Genomic DNA, 14971 nt, shown 5'->3' with positions numbered 1-14971 from the left:
CTGTGGTCCAGAAATTTGTCTTTAAAATAGTGCTTGTAATTTTACATAATACAGATCTATGACACGAACGTAACAGCACCCCCCACGGTGATCCACAAACTCCTCCGATACAACGTAAGAACAGGGGCAAGATGCTGTTAGTGTTGTACTATACACGAGACACTTCCCAAAGGGTAACATGTAGCATGTCCCCACTGGACTCCTGTAGCAGGAAGGCACGGCCACGCTCCACCACAGGGAAATTTTGACGGGCCCACTGTGCTGGGCAGCAACGGAGCTTGCACCTGGTGTGGCCTGGTTGTCTTGCTGGAGCTTGGCTTGTTTTGCACGGTATTTACAGGCCCTAGGTCACCTCTTCCAAATGCTTGTTGAGGTAGAGCTGGAGGGAAACTGTTTTTTGTTTATTTGTTTCAACAGGTTAGATAGGCATCGGTCAGGGATGGTGTAGACGGAGCTTGGTCCTGCCTTGAGGGCGGGGGGCTGGACTCGATGACCTCTCGAGATCCCTTCCAGTCCTATGATTCTATGATTCTATGATTCAGAGTAGAAAAATGCTGAGTTAGAAAAACAGCCTGTTCCTAGGTGGCTGAGAATCAGCTGAGCCACGTCCCCCATCCACGAGGTTTGTTTTTTTTTTACTCTCCTTGGCTCAGACACATCTCCTACTGAGGGAAGACTGAACAGTGGATATGGCGTCAGTGGGACCTGAGTGGGGGCCACCCCTTTTCCTCCAGTGTCTCTCACGGGAACACTCCACTGGCTACGGCTGTGTGAGAAGATCTATAATAAACAAGGACGTTGAGGAGCCTTTAGTCAAAACCAAACCGCTAACGTGTGCTTTGGACAGAACCAAGCCAGTGAAACACACACAAACGAGAGCCCTCATCCAACCGTCACTTGAAAGTGTGTTAGGCACAATAAGGTTCTGTCCATGCACCACAGACTCAGCCCTGGCCCCAAGCATAGCCACCACGTGGGCTTGGCCCCCACTCTCCCACCCAGCCCACCACCACCTCCAACTTACTTTCCAAGGGAGGGGGGTGTTGCACAGTGGTTCTGCTGAGGAGGTGGGCGGGATTCAAATTCTTTGTGCGCTCCCTGGAGGGAACTGAGGTTGTGACCTGTCCCTGGGCTCAAGGTGAAACATTGGGAACTACCGTTACTCCTCATGGAACAAGGTGTACCGGTAGTTCGAATTAGAGAGCCTAATTCGAACTTCCTACTCCATGCCGCGTGTAGCTGTGGGCACGGAGTCTGCACTAAGGGGGATTTAAAAATGGCGGCACCCGGCAAGATGCAAATGAAGCCTGAGATATTTAAATCCCGGGCTTCATTTGCAACTTCGAATGACTACATTAGTCACCCTAGTTCGAACTAGGGTGACAGTGTAGACATACGCTAATAGTCCTACTTACAGCAGATTCGTTAATAAAGAAATTAAGACTCAGATCTTATCTTTCAGTAAAAACTAAAACAATAGTCTGGTAGCACTTTAAAGACTAATAAAACATATAGATAGTATCATGAGCTTTTGTGGGCACAGCCCACTACTTCAGATGACCGGATGATCTGTGGCCTTGCTTTGCCTTGCCGACTTTTCTGATCTCGGGCTCGTGGTTTGATACTTTACACAGCACACAAGCCTCTGAGTGTTCAGTCATTAACCAGCTCCGGGATGGATATATGTGAAAATATCTGTTCACAGAGTAATGAGCCTCTTCCCTCCGGCCTCTGTCATCCTGGGGTGTGCAATGCCCTAGGTGAGGGGCTGGGCCTTTGGGCCTGAGCATCCCTTGACCCCTGCTGTGACTGTCCCTGCTGTGACCGTCAGTGTAAGGGGCTGGCTGTGACACAGGAAGGCCAGCCTGGTGACCAGGCAACCTGGGGTAGTGGGGGGAGGGAGCTGTCTGTGAGTGGGTCCAGGTAAAGGCTGTTGCAGGGCCTCTGAGAAGCTGACATGTGATCACTGGGATGGCCTTATTGATCTTCCAGCCAGTGGGGGATACCCAATCCCTACCTACCAGCCACCATCTGGCTGAGAAATGGGCTCCAGGACCCCAGCAGGCCAGAGCCAGAGCCACATGCACAAATTTGCCAACACAAGGGGACCTACCTCTGCCACAGGCTGCCCTGTAGGCCCAGGTCCCGCAGCCAGAAGAGCCCCCAGGAGAGCCCCCAGGCAGACACCCAAATGGAGAAGGGCCCACAGCCATTCTGTGCTGCCTGGTGACACAGCATCACTGGGGATTGAAAGTACTGAGCTCTGGGGCCCCAGCCTCTTGCCCAGCTCCTGTCACACTCTAGGGCTGAGCCATGGGGCACTTGGCAAGGGCTACAAAAGCTGAAACCTGAGGGAGCCAGCACAAGCCACCATCCCAGGCCTCCCTCTGACAGGAGCAGAAGGGGATTGAGGCTCAGGTTGTGTAACTTGACCAAATCACAAGTCTTGCTACGAGCAGGATTTGAACACACACAGAGAAACCCTACAGGGTTCCAAGTCCAACACCTTCACCACTCGGGCATCACAGAAGAAACCATCTGACATGGTGCTGCCAGGGAGGGGCCTCACTGCTAGTCGCTGTTCCTGTTCCAGGAGCAGAGCAAGTTTTGTCCTGGGCACCAATATTGAGGGCGTGTGCACCTGTTTGTGTGTGTGAGCCCCCATGGCTGTGATAGTTTTTACACATGAAGGGAACTGCCCCCCTTGAACACCCCACACCTCCCACACACACGGCACTTCTCCTGAACTGCTGCCTCTCTGGGAGGTGGATGAACTGCAGGTGCGGGAGGAGTTCCCTGACTAAAAGTCAGGCAGGCAAAGTCCAGCCTGTAACACCCAGCAGAGCGGATTCCTCTGCCTGGGGAGAGCAGGAACAGACCAGCACTTGGGAGCTTGGCTGCCAGCTGCTTAGCACATCTGGACACAGAAGAATCCCAAGACTTGGTTCTGCCAGGCTCCAGTTTCCCCTCTTCTGTTTCTTTTCAGCTCCCTGCAAACTGCCTCCCAGCTGTGGGTGAGGCTGAGTGTGTGTGAAACCAGCTGCACTTTGGATTATTTTGTTAATTGTTTAAAAAGCCTCAGGCACCTCTTCTGCCTGGGGAGGCGGCTGTAACCATCCTTCCCGTGTGTCTATACCAGAGTCTAAGGGTACGTCTAGACTACAGGGTTTTGTCGACAGAAGTTTTGTCGACAGTATCTGTCGACAAAGCTTCTGTCGACATAGAGCATCCAGACACATTCAGTTCTGTCGACAAAGCAACCTGCTTTGTCGACAAAACCCTGTAGTCTAGACGCAACCCTACAGGCAATAACACCTTCTGTCGACAGAATTCTGTCGACAGAAGGTGTTATGTCTCGTAAAATGAGGTTCACCAGCGTCGACAAAACTGCTGAGTTCTGTCAACGTTATGTCGACAGAACTCAGCGATAGTGTAGATGCTGGTATAGTTTTGTCGACAAAAGTCCACTTTTGTCGACAAAACTCAGTAGTCTAGACACACCCTAAGACACAGATTAGAGTTTACTTGTCAGTGGTGCCGCGTCCCTCCTTTATCTCTGCTGTTACAGCCCCTGCTCTCTCCCATTTCTAACCCATCTCCTGGGTTTCCATGTTGTTCACTTACCTGTGGGCTTTGGGCACCTGACCCTGTCAAACCTCCTTCAAAGCCTCCTCACCAGTCTGCACCCAAATACTGTTCCCTTCCTCAACACTTGAGCCCCATCCCTGCGGAGCAGCCCTTCCTGCAACAGCATGAAGGAGACCAAAGCCCCCTGCCCACGGAGCTGTAGCTTTCTGTGCCCATGGGCCAGACCCACCAGGGCTGGAAGGCAGGAGAAAAGTGGGGAATGGCTGCACTTTGGGAGTCAAAGGTACTGTCTGGAAACATAAAGAACCATTGTAAAGAGGCTTTGCAGGAGGGCACCATGGCTTAGCTGGCTAAAGTGCCTGCCTCATAAACAGGAGATCCTGGGTTTAACTCCCAGTGGTGCCTTTTTGCTGCCTGTGCTGGCATTTTCCTATGTCCTTCTGGGGCACAGAAGAGGCCTCCCCTGGCCACCCATGGAACTGCTGGTTCAGGAAAAGGCTGATTGGGGAGGAGTGTTGGGAAGAAGGAAACCACAAGCCTGGAGCGGGTGCAGAGGCTGCTGTGACTGGTACTGGCAAGGCAGGGCTCTGACTGCAATTGCTGGGTCAGGAGAGCCAGCGCCACACACCCTTGTGATTCCCTGAGGGGATCAGCACCTAGAGAGCTTGAAGGAGCAACCTCTGCAGTTCCTGCAGCCATGGAGAGTCAGCGTATGTGGGAGTCAGTAGCTTCTCACCTGTGGTTTCCTTCTTTCCAACTCTCCTCTCCAATCAGCCTTTTCCTGAACCAACAATTCCATGAGTGACCGGAGAGGCCTCTTCCATGTCCCAGAAGGGTGTAGGAAAATATGAGCAAAGGCTGCAACAAGGCAACTCCAGAAATTAAACCCAGGATACCCTGTTGATTACACAAGGCTTTAGCCTGCTAATCCATGGTCCCCTACTCACACCCACTTGTAAAGCGTTCTACGGATGGTCCCAGATAACACCATTGCCTCACAAAGTTCGTCCATTCCCCATTTCCCTCCTGTCTTCCCACCCTGGCAGTGTCTGGCTCCCTGGGCACAGAAGGCTACAGCTCAGTGGGCAGAGGCTCTAACATGCACATCTCCCCCAGCCGCTGGGACTGTGGAGTTGCCTTTGAGGTTCTGCAGGGTTGTGGGTGGGAGAAATGGAGCAAACTTTGATTATCTTGCTTGTAAAACCCTTGGTCTCAGGGTTTAGGTTGGAGTCCCCAGGTGGGGGCCTGGTCTCCTTCAGTTTGGTCCCTTCCTGAGGAAACAAAATTAACAACAGGGAATTCCTTTGCCCCACAGCAATCTCTGTTGGACAAATGGTTAGCAACTGAATATTTGCCCAAGTTTAAGTGCAGCAGAAGACAGTGTTAAATGTGTTTCTCTGGTGTAGTGGTCGTCACATTTGCCTAACACGCAAAAGGTCCTTTGTTCAAAGCCAGGCAGAAACACAGGGCCTCTTCTTACTGCAGTTCCCTTGGTGCCCACAAGGCTAGCTGGCCTCTGTGCTGGCTTTCAGGAGCATGTGGGAGACAGTGAAACAGGTTAGGCTGAGATGGGAAGAGGCTTACCAGGGACCAGGTCATTGCAGCCACTCAGTCCAGGGCCCTCTCTGGAACTGCCACTATTGCCTCTCTGCACCTTTGGGGCAGTGTGGCTGTCACCTTTGCTGCAAGGGGACACAAAGCAACATAACGTCCCGCCTCATGCTCAGACCTCAGCCACATCATTCCCCTCAATTTCTTCCCACCCAGCACCTTCAGCTTCCTTTGACACCCTCTCTTGTTCCTGCTCCCTCTATCCTGGCCAGACACCCCACCCTGCTCCTTCATCCACGTTCCTTCTGCACCCTTTCTCCTGGCCACACACGGCTCCTTGGCGTGTCTCAAGCCAGGCCCTGCAAGGAGCCACCAGGGCAGGAACCAACCCTTGGAGCTCAGCTTGCACCAGATCTGGTAGTTTCCCACCACATCTCACCTGGGAAGAGGTGACTTGTTCCCCTTCCTTCTGACCTTACGTCTCCGTTCCCTTCAAAGGTCTCTGCTGCTCAGGACCCACCTCCTCAGGGCGCTGCCCGTCTGCCACTGGGCTGGGAGCGGGAGACTCCACAGTCTCTGCACCTGGGCTGAGAAGTCTCACGGGGACTCGTCTGTTGATGGTGTTAGTCAGCCTGATGGCCAGCCGGATCCATTCCGTAGCGCTACCCGAGAAGGAGCTTTACAAGTGCCCAGTGTCCATTGGTATTTTCTGGGGCTCTGTGTAGGGGATTGGGCTTGGCCATCTTTTCCACGGGAAATGCCTCTTCTTTGGAAAGCAGCTCGCAGGAGTTCATGGAACTTCTTCTTCTCAGCTTGGGAAAGGGACAACTAAGGGGCTATGGGACAGAGTTTTTTATAATGATGACAGGGGTGCAGAAAGCAGAAAGAATTTTTTTCCCCTACTCAAGATCCCGGGTGACAGAATGAAACTGGTAAGTAACCAAATTAAAAATAAACCAAAAGGAAGCATTTTTGCATCCAGTGGAACTCCTTGCCAGAGGATGTGAAGGTGAAATTTACAAGAAGGTACAAAAAAGAACTGGATAATTGAATGCAGGAAAGGTCAATCAATGGCATTTAACCAGGATGGACAGGGCAGGTGTCCCTAGCTGTTGTATTCTAGAAACTGGGAATGGGCGATGGGAGGGATCACTTAATAACTGTCTGTTCTGAGGATTCCCACTGGGCAATGACATTGTCTGCTGTTGTGAGACAGGATCCTGGGCTAGTTGGACAACTGGCATGGCCCAGTCTGGCTGTTCTGATGTTCTGTTTGGTTTCTGTTCTTGTCCCCTCTGGACAATGGAAAATGGATCCCCATGCTGAAGGGGACAGCATGTGGCCTGTGAAAAGCTAATGTAGGTAAGGAAAAAGGCAGGTTCATGTGTCTCTGATGGTCTAGTGGATAGGATTCAGCAGGGTCACTGCTGTGACTTGGGGTCAATTCCCAGTCAGGGAAATCAGCCTCAGTTTTCATGTAACAAGTGTCTACTCATTCATCTTACCTCATTGTTCCAGCAGCTGTGATCTAAGGGGTTAACTCAGGGCCCCTTTCCCACCTCTCCCTCACTGCCAAGACAGCACCTGCCATTTTCACAAGCCCTTCAGAAGGGGTGGAGCTGGGTGACTCAAACTGCCCCTCCCCTCTCCCATGTGGGCAGCCCTGCAGGAAGCTCTGTGGCACACACAGCACTAGCCCAGCGCAGTGTCAGGTCGGCACAAGATCCATTGGTTCAGTTTGGTTGTTGAAGGAGACAACCCAGAACTGGCTCCAGCCCCCACTCAGTAACCTGGGGAAATGACCCACCAGGCCTGGGCCCCTCGGAGAGGCAACGATTCCCCACTGGCCAGGGCAGAGCCTCCCTCTGACACAGTCATGGAGCCTTCTCCCCCTGGCCCTGCCTCCCCCTTCACTCAGCTCTCACTGCTCGGTGCTGCCAGGGAGGGGCCTCACTGCGAGAGCCGCCTGGGCAGGTTCCTGCCACAGAGACACGTCCCAGAGCAGGACGGATGCTCAGACCGACACTGAGTGTTGCTCAGCGCTGGGGTGAGACAGGGAAGGACAAAAGGGTCTAAGGGTGCCAGCAGCCTTTCAGAACAGCCCCCGGCCCCACCCGCAAATACCAGCTCTTCTCTCTGCCCTCACTGGGCTCCGCTGGGCACTGTCTGGACTCAGGCCTCCCTGGTGTCTGGAGAAGACATGGCAACTCCGTGGGTAGAGTCCTGAGCCCCTGGCTGAGCAGGGCTCATTAAGCAGCTGTGGGGCTGGGCTGTTGCACAGCTTAGAGCAGGGATGGGCAAGAACTGAGAACTGCTCCCACGGATGCACTTTTCCATGCTATTAACAGAGGAGGTGGGGGTCTGGGATGCAGGTTGGTGCAGACAAGAGCTTGGGGCAGAGGACTGGGGTGCAGGAATGGTTGCAGGGGGTTGGGTTGTGACCTGGAGCAGGGGGTTGGGGTACAGGATCTGGGAGGGGTGTGGGTTCAGGTGGGGGGCAGAGGGTTTGGTTTATGTGGGGTACCAGTGGGTTGAGGGAAGGGAGGGGCTGGGATGCGAGAGGCAGGCTCTGGCTGGGAGACTTAATTGTCTCACTCCCGGCCAGCAGCCCAGCACATTTCTCAGGCAGCCTGCCCTGCCCCCACACAGGCTGCAGGGGCCACGTGGGTGGGTGAATAGGAGCCTGAGTGGAGGGGGGATGGTGCTTCACATGGCCAGAAACCAGCCAATGGGATTGTGCCGGAGCAGGGACACTAACAGCTTCACTCAGCTCTCGGGGTTCATCTACACAGTGCACTTGTTTTTCAATAGCTTGTTTCAAAGTAGCACGTCCACACTGCAGGGAAGCCTCGACTTAGAGCTCCAGGAGACTCTGGGGAGTAATTACTTTGACTGGCCCCGGGCAGGAGCTATTTTGAAATAGCTGCAGTGGAGCATCCACACTCCGGCTATTGCAAAATAGCTATTTCAGAAGAGGCACTATCCCTCGGGCAATGAGGTTTACAGATTTGGAACTAAGCCATGGCTGGCTTTTGAGGTGAGTGAGTAGGAAGAGGGAGGGGCCAGTGCAGCCAGTTGGCCCTCTGCTTGCAAAAACAAAAGAAGAGGAAACCTCCTGGTCATTGGAGAATGTGAGTATTAATCCCACTACTTCTCACATACAAAGCAAGGGCTCTACCACTTGAGTTAAGCCCCGTGCTGTTAATTTATTGAACCTTTTAGTGAATCTTCCCTTCGCCACAGTGATGTCTGTCTTCTAGAAGGAGACCCCCTGCAGCAAAGCCATGGGGGGCTCTGAGACTCCCTGCAGCAAAGTCTCTGAGGTTTCCTCTGCAGCCTGTCCCACCTGGCCATTGTCATGGACTCTCTGTGAGGTCATCACCTCCCAACCTCCATTAGCCAATAAGCTGAGGGGCTGCGAAAGGCCCTTGTGATGTCACTGCCACACCCACCCCTGCCCTCCAGGGCTAATGTCCTGCCCCAGGCAGCCCCTTTGCATGGCTGATTGTAGGTTGGGGGACACCACACATGACCAGCCTCATAGAGGGCCGTCCTCCCCCCGCCATCTGTGCAAGGCACCACCTGCTCCTGCAGACAATACTGCCAGAGAATAATTTCCTAAGACAGAAATGAAATGGGGGTGTAGCTCAGTGGTAGAGTACTTGACTGCAGATCAAGTGGTCCTTAGTTCAATTCCTAAGTGCCCCCTTAAGAGATTTAGCAAATTCATTTATACCTTTGCATCTGCATGTGTCACATTTTGGATTTCTGTTGTGCAGGGATTCTTAAACTGACCACAAACCCCTAATGCATTCCTGTGTCCCTCCACTTTACCAAACCTCAAAGGCAACTCTACAGTCCCAGCGGCTGAGGGAGATGTGCATGTCAGAGCCTCTGCCCGCTGAGTTGTAGCCTTCTATGCCCAGGGAGCCAGACACTGCCAGGGTGGGAGGGAAATATAAGTCAAAGGTGTTGTCTGGGGACATAAGGAAGAACAATTTTATGACTGCTTTTTTGTGTGTATTTGCGTGTTCGTTGAGCTTGGTGTGATGGCGTACCTGGTTACAGCACTTGCGTTGTCAGCAAAACATCCTGGATTCAATTTCCCCTGGTGCCTTGTTGCAGCCTTTGTTCACATTTTCCTGTGTCCTTCTTTGACACAGAAGAGGCCTCCCCTGGCCACCCATGGAACTGCTGGTTCAGGAAAAGGCTGATTGGGGAGGAGTGTTGGGAAGAAGGAAACCACAAGCCTGGAGCAGGTACAGAGGCTGCTGTGACTGGCCCTGACAAGGCAGGGCTCTGACTGCAATTGCTGGGCCAGGAGAGCCAGCACCACACACCCTTGTGATTCCCTGGGGGTGTCAGTGTCCAGAGATCCTGTGAGTGCAACCTCTGTAGCTCCTGCAACCATGGAGAGTGACTCTTCTTCTCCCACCCTTGGGATGGGCAATGGCAAAACATGGAGCAGCTGGGAGAAAGTCCCAGAGAGCAGCCCCATGGCTAAGCTGCCCAGGCACCTGCCAGGTTCGGGGGAGGTGAGGGAGGCAGCCCCCAGTGGTGCCTGGCCAATGTCTCTGCTCTTCCCACCATCCCTCCATGCGTAGCTGGAGTCGGCTTCCTTCAGTCGAGCTTGGCCGTGTCCCTGCAGTGAAAAGCCAAAGGGAGCAAAGAGCAGAAGTACTGGAAGCTGGTGGGGATGCCCTCTCAGTTTGATTTAGTGAGTCTTAGTCATTCCTCCCTCAAAGGTGGCGTGCAGTGTGGACACACCCTGTGTGAAAAGAAGGGAAGAGGGCACTCCTGTCAGTGAGGAGCAGGGCGCATGGATCCCACTCTGCCCTGCAGAAAATGAACCAGCTGAGCACTATGCAGAGAACAGGCCAGAGCCCTGCTGGGAGAGGCTCCATCATGCACAGACTCAGTGCAGGGCCAGACTGCTGGGAGGAGGCTCTGGCCATGGACTTTCCTCCCCTCTCTGTTACCTCCTGCACCTGGGCCTGAAAGGGACGTGGCTGCAGGCTGGTCCTGCCCAGCTGCCTTCCTCAGTGGGAGCAGAAAATGCTCATGGAAAGGCTCACAAATTGTCCCCAATGCACTCGCCTGAGGGCCTGAATTCTTGATGCCCCTGGGTGCACCCAAATACTCCTTCTGGGGGGGCAGGTTCCTCATCTCACACCCCTCCTGTCTCACTTGGTGCCGTGAGAACCTGAAGCACTAAAAAAAAAAAAATCCTGAACCCGGCCCCTTCGCCTGTCATTGGAGAGTTGACTCTTTTATGGGGGTACAAAGCCATACATAATCTGGCTAGCTCAGTTGGTAGAACTTAAGACTCTTAATTTCAGGGTCATGGGTTCAAGCCCTATGCTGGGTGATGCCCTTCTTTAACTCACATTCTCAGTTTGCAAACAATTCACTCAGCTTTCACCAGGGTTTTAGAAAGAAAAAGTCTAGTCCTGGGGTCCAGCTTTAGTAGAACCAGAGAGAGAACCAACTGCAATTTCCATCTTCTGAGGAGAAGGGAAGAGGATTTTCTTCTCCTCAGTTCTAGCCACATCAGCCCAGGGAGGAGAAAAAATAACCCTCCGCCCGCTGATTGTCCCCCGTCAGCTTCTGTAGCTTCACCTCCTTCTACAGCAGCTCCAGCTTTGAGCTACAAATCTCAAGGGGCTGGTGAGGAAATGAGGAGCTGGCAGCTCGGGTTAGTGGCTTCCCTGAGAACAAGAGGTGGAGTCTTCACATGGTGCATTCCCCTCCCCTGCAGAGCAGGGTGTTGGAAAGAGCTAGGAACAGAACAGTTATCCAAGTTTCACTACCAAGTTGTGTTTCTGTGGTGCAGTGGTTATCATGTTTGCCTAGCACAGAAGGATCCCTGATTCAAAGTCAAGCAGAAACACAGGCTATGTCTACACTCGCAGATTCTCGCAGGAGTAATATGCAAATGAGGCTAAGTGTGGAATATTGCCGAGCGTCATTTGCATACCTAATGAGATACCATTTTTTTCAGAAGAGGCTCTTGCGTAAGAAGGAGCATCTACACTGCCCTTTCTTGCACAAGAAAAACCCTCTTGTGCAATGCTGTTACACACATTACTGTTCAGGAAGAACGGCATTGCGCAAGAGGGTTTTTCTTGTGCAAGAAGGAGCAGTGTAGAGGCTCCTTCTTATGAAAGAGCCTCTTCTGAAAAAAATGGTGGCTCATTAGGGCCAGCCAGCAAGTGGCACAAAGGTTCCCTGAAGTGCTGACTTCAGGTGGTTTGAAACAAGATGAGGTGGCTGAGCAGTTAAGGTGATGGACTGCTAATCCATTGTGCTCTGCATGCATGGGTTCAAATCTCATCCTCTTTGGGTGTTTGCAGCCCTATCTCTTGATTCTCCTAAAAGTTCAGTGCCAGCCCCTCCCTCTGCAGCTTGAGGAACGGGGAAATCTCCACAGAGACACTCCCAGTGTTACCTCAGTTTATATATTTATTGGCTGTGTGGATGGGAAATGGTGAAGTAGTGTGTTATGAATCCTGATTAAATCAGACTAAGGCAATTGGTTCAAACCATCTATCTTAGTTCGAACTAAGGAAGTTTGCCAGTTGGAAGTTTCCCGCCTTTCTGAGTTGCACATGGTACTAGTGCTCTGCACCCCATTCTAATCCTTTGCACTCGGTACCAAATGTTGTGCACACGGCCCAAATTGCTCTGCACTCGGCCTAAAATAGCTGCACATGGTTCAAAATGTTATGCACCCCACCCTCAAAAGAGTGCACTCAGCACCTTTAGAATTTTCCCGCTGAAGAGTGCTTAAATAGAGGTTCGGGTGTGAGCTTAGTCAGTGTAGTGTTTGTGTGAGTGTGGTGGGTTCTATTTTTGGGTTTTTTATGCCTGTGGAGAATTCCTGGGTGAAAACCATTTAGATCCCATTGGATTATTACTGGAGAGCGGAAGGCCTTCGATTTATAGTCCATATCCCATCCATCATCAAACCAGAGGGTCTGATTCTGAAGTGACATCGAGGAATCCCCTCACTGTTCCTCTGCCACGGCTTGCAACTAGCCAAGGCATAGAGGTTGTGAGCGCCTCAGCTGTTCTAGGCCACATGAATGTAATGTATAGTCCTATTGTTTAGGGGTCTTCACTATTTACTTTGTCTTCAGGGATAGGGAGGATTATAGAGTTATTGTGACATGCTGTTCTATATCTTAAATTTATAATATATGGTTTGGCCCCAAATTGTGACTCAGAGTTTTATTTGGAAAACTACGTGCCGGTGATAGATACGGCCATGAGTAATCGGCCTCAGGAGATCTCTTCTTCTGGGACTTGGGATATTTACCATCTCCATTACAAGTCAGGGCACGTCCAATTAGGTTTTAAATTAATCGTTACTGTGTCCCAGGGTAACAGGATGAGGCTGAGTCAAGGACCCTGTGACCACCTGATACCTAGCAACACGTGTCAGCCTCAATAAGTGTGAGAGCAAGCAAGCAAGCAAGCAGACAGGCATACTAGATTGTTGTTGGCCAGGCGCCTGTTGTATGCAGTGTAGCTGTGAAGCATTTATGTAGCTGGGAACCGGTGGTGGGAAAGAGCCCAGGTGTTGCACCAGAATGAAGTGTCCCTGACTCACTGAAAGGGTGGTCAAGGTGCTGAACGAGGGGTGCAGTGTGATCCCCTTTGCACCCACATCTATGTATCAGGTTCTTAGAGTTTGCTGGCTTGAAAGTCTGCCTGGGTGCCCAGCTTGGATGGGTCAATGGGTTTGCTCAGCACTTGGCTTGTAGCCCAGTTATGGCAGAGCTGAGAGGCAGGGGTGAAAACACGACAGGGATCAGGCAGGTGCATTTTATATTCTTTTGCCATGAGACTTGCACTTCCTTTGTCCCAAACACAAGCCTCACATCACATGTCCCTACGTGGCTTGCTGACTCAGCAGGTGTACTAGTGGGGGCAGGGGAATGAGGAGGCGTGGGTGTGATGGACCGGGCCAGGTCTGGGCACCACTGAGGGTCTCCGCTCAGGGCAAATTGCTCAAACTCAGGGCTCCTTACGGCCCCTGACTGGAGGCTGTTCCCAAAGGGCCACAAACAGTCACATGGGGCGCTTCAGCTGCCAATCCGGCCACCAGAAAGCCTCACGAGCAAAATCCCTCTGACACCCCAGCTCTCCCTGTGCCACAATCAGCCCCAGGCCTAACACCCAGGTGAAGGATACAGAACCCAATCTCACTTACCCCAAATGGGTCTTTCCAGTCCCAAAGAACCAGCCACAAATCCCTGGTCAATTTACACTTTGGGGCTACGTCTACATTGGCACCCCTTTCCGGAAAAGGGATGCTAATGAGACGCTTTGGAATTGCAAATCCTCAGGGGATTTAAATATCCCCCGCGGCATTTGCATTTACATGGCTGCCGCTTTTTTCTGGCTCAGGGTTTTTGCCGGAGAAAAGCGCCAGTCTAGACGGGATTTTCCGGAAAATAAACCCTTTTTCGGAAGATCCCTTATTCCTACTTTCAAGGGTTTATTTTTCGGAAAATCCCGTCTAGACTGGCGCTTTTCTCCAGCAAAAGCCCTGAACCGGAAAAAAGCGGCAGCCATGTAAATGCAAATGCCGTGGGGGATATTTAAATCCCCCGCGGATTTGCAATTCCGAAGCGTCTCATTAGCATCCCTTTTCCGGAAAGTGTGCCAATGTAGACACAGCCTGGATGTAATTGGCTGGGCCACTCCTTTAGAATCTAAAATCTAAAGGTTTATTAATAAAAGAAAGAAAAGGTGGAGAATAAGGCTGTTAAAGAAAATACATGACATGCATCGACTGACCCAGTTCTCAGTGCAGGCTCTCAGCAGAGGTGTTATAAACGGCTATCTTAAACATCTCTGGTGTACATCCTATCTCAGGATGGGCCAACGATTCTTTCCATCTCTCTATCCCTCGCAAGACTGCATCTGGAATCAGTAGCAGAATTGAAGGCAAGATGGAGTCTGCCTCATGGCATTTTATATCCATCCCTGGTATCTTCCAAGTTGGAGCAGGTCACATGGCCCAGTGACCTATTGCTGTGTCCCATGTCAGCAGTCATGATACTGGCTGGTTTGGAGGTCCCAGACATGTTCCTCAGGTATGTACTGACCTCTCTGAGAGCCTTGCTAATTAGCATAGACACTGACTGAACATTCCTGGCCCATGGCTCTGTCTCAGACAGAGAATCTTCCAGCATAAGCACAGAGTCCATATTTATAACTCCACATACAGATATCACCCCAGTACATGAGTAGCATACCTAGAATCAGTAGAACATACGCTTTCATTGGACACCTCACATGGCCCCCTTTGTACAGACTTTGGGGCAGCCCTCCCCCCCTCGGGTGCAGCAGTGACCTGTCTGATCCCCTTGAAATCCAGTAACGTGACAGGGGGCAGATGTAACCAGAGAGTGAAGGAGGCAGGGTTAGGAGAACAGGTGCCTTCAAAGTGCCGCTTCTCTCTGGCCAGCACTGCGGCCACCCCTGCTCCTCCTGAGTCCTCGACACCCACCTGCCCTGCCCAAGCACTGCCAGCTCTCCTGGACTGGACGCTGTTGCAGACAATGTCATCCGGTCCATGCAAGTTGGCAACCCTCGGCCCCTGCCACAGCTTTTCCCCTCACAGTTCTCCCTCCCCCGGCTGCCAGTGCTGGGCTGTCTCTCTTCAGGCTGCAGGTGAGCACTTTAATCACCAGGCTGACTGTGATGAGTTGCCTCTAATTTTGGACAGGCCCTGCTCTGCCTCCACGCTGACCTGCTGAATCAGGCCCTAAAGGCAAGGCAAGCAGAGGAGCAGCTGTCTGCCTTCGATTCAGGCTCATGC

The 14971-nt window shown here is 52.0% G+C and overlaps 1 non-coding gene across 1 annotated transcript; it reads left to right on the top strand.

Moving 5' to 3' along the window:
- The first annotated feature begins 8775 nt into the window (after positions 1-8775).
- Positions 8776-8848, top strand: TRNAC-GCA (transfer RNA cysteine (anticodon GCA)). Its single transcript has one exon. It is a non-coding gene; the product is annotated as a tRNA-Cys (tRNA).
- Positions 8849-14971: the final 6123 nt, after the last annotated feature.

The sequence above is a fragment of the Pelodiscus sinensis genome, chromosome 19 (assembly GCF_052426305.1).
Source record: "Pelodiscus sinensis isolate ZL-2025 chromosome 19, ASM5242630v1, whole genome shotgun sequence".
Classification (NCBI taxonomy): domain Eukaryota; kingdom Metazoa; phylum Chordata; order Testudines; family Trionychidae; genus Pelodiscus; species Pelodiscus sinensis.
This window is presented reverse-complemented; position numbering and strand designations above follow the sequence as displayed.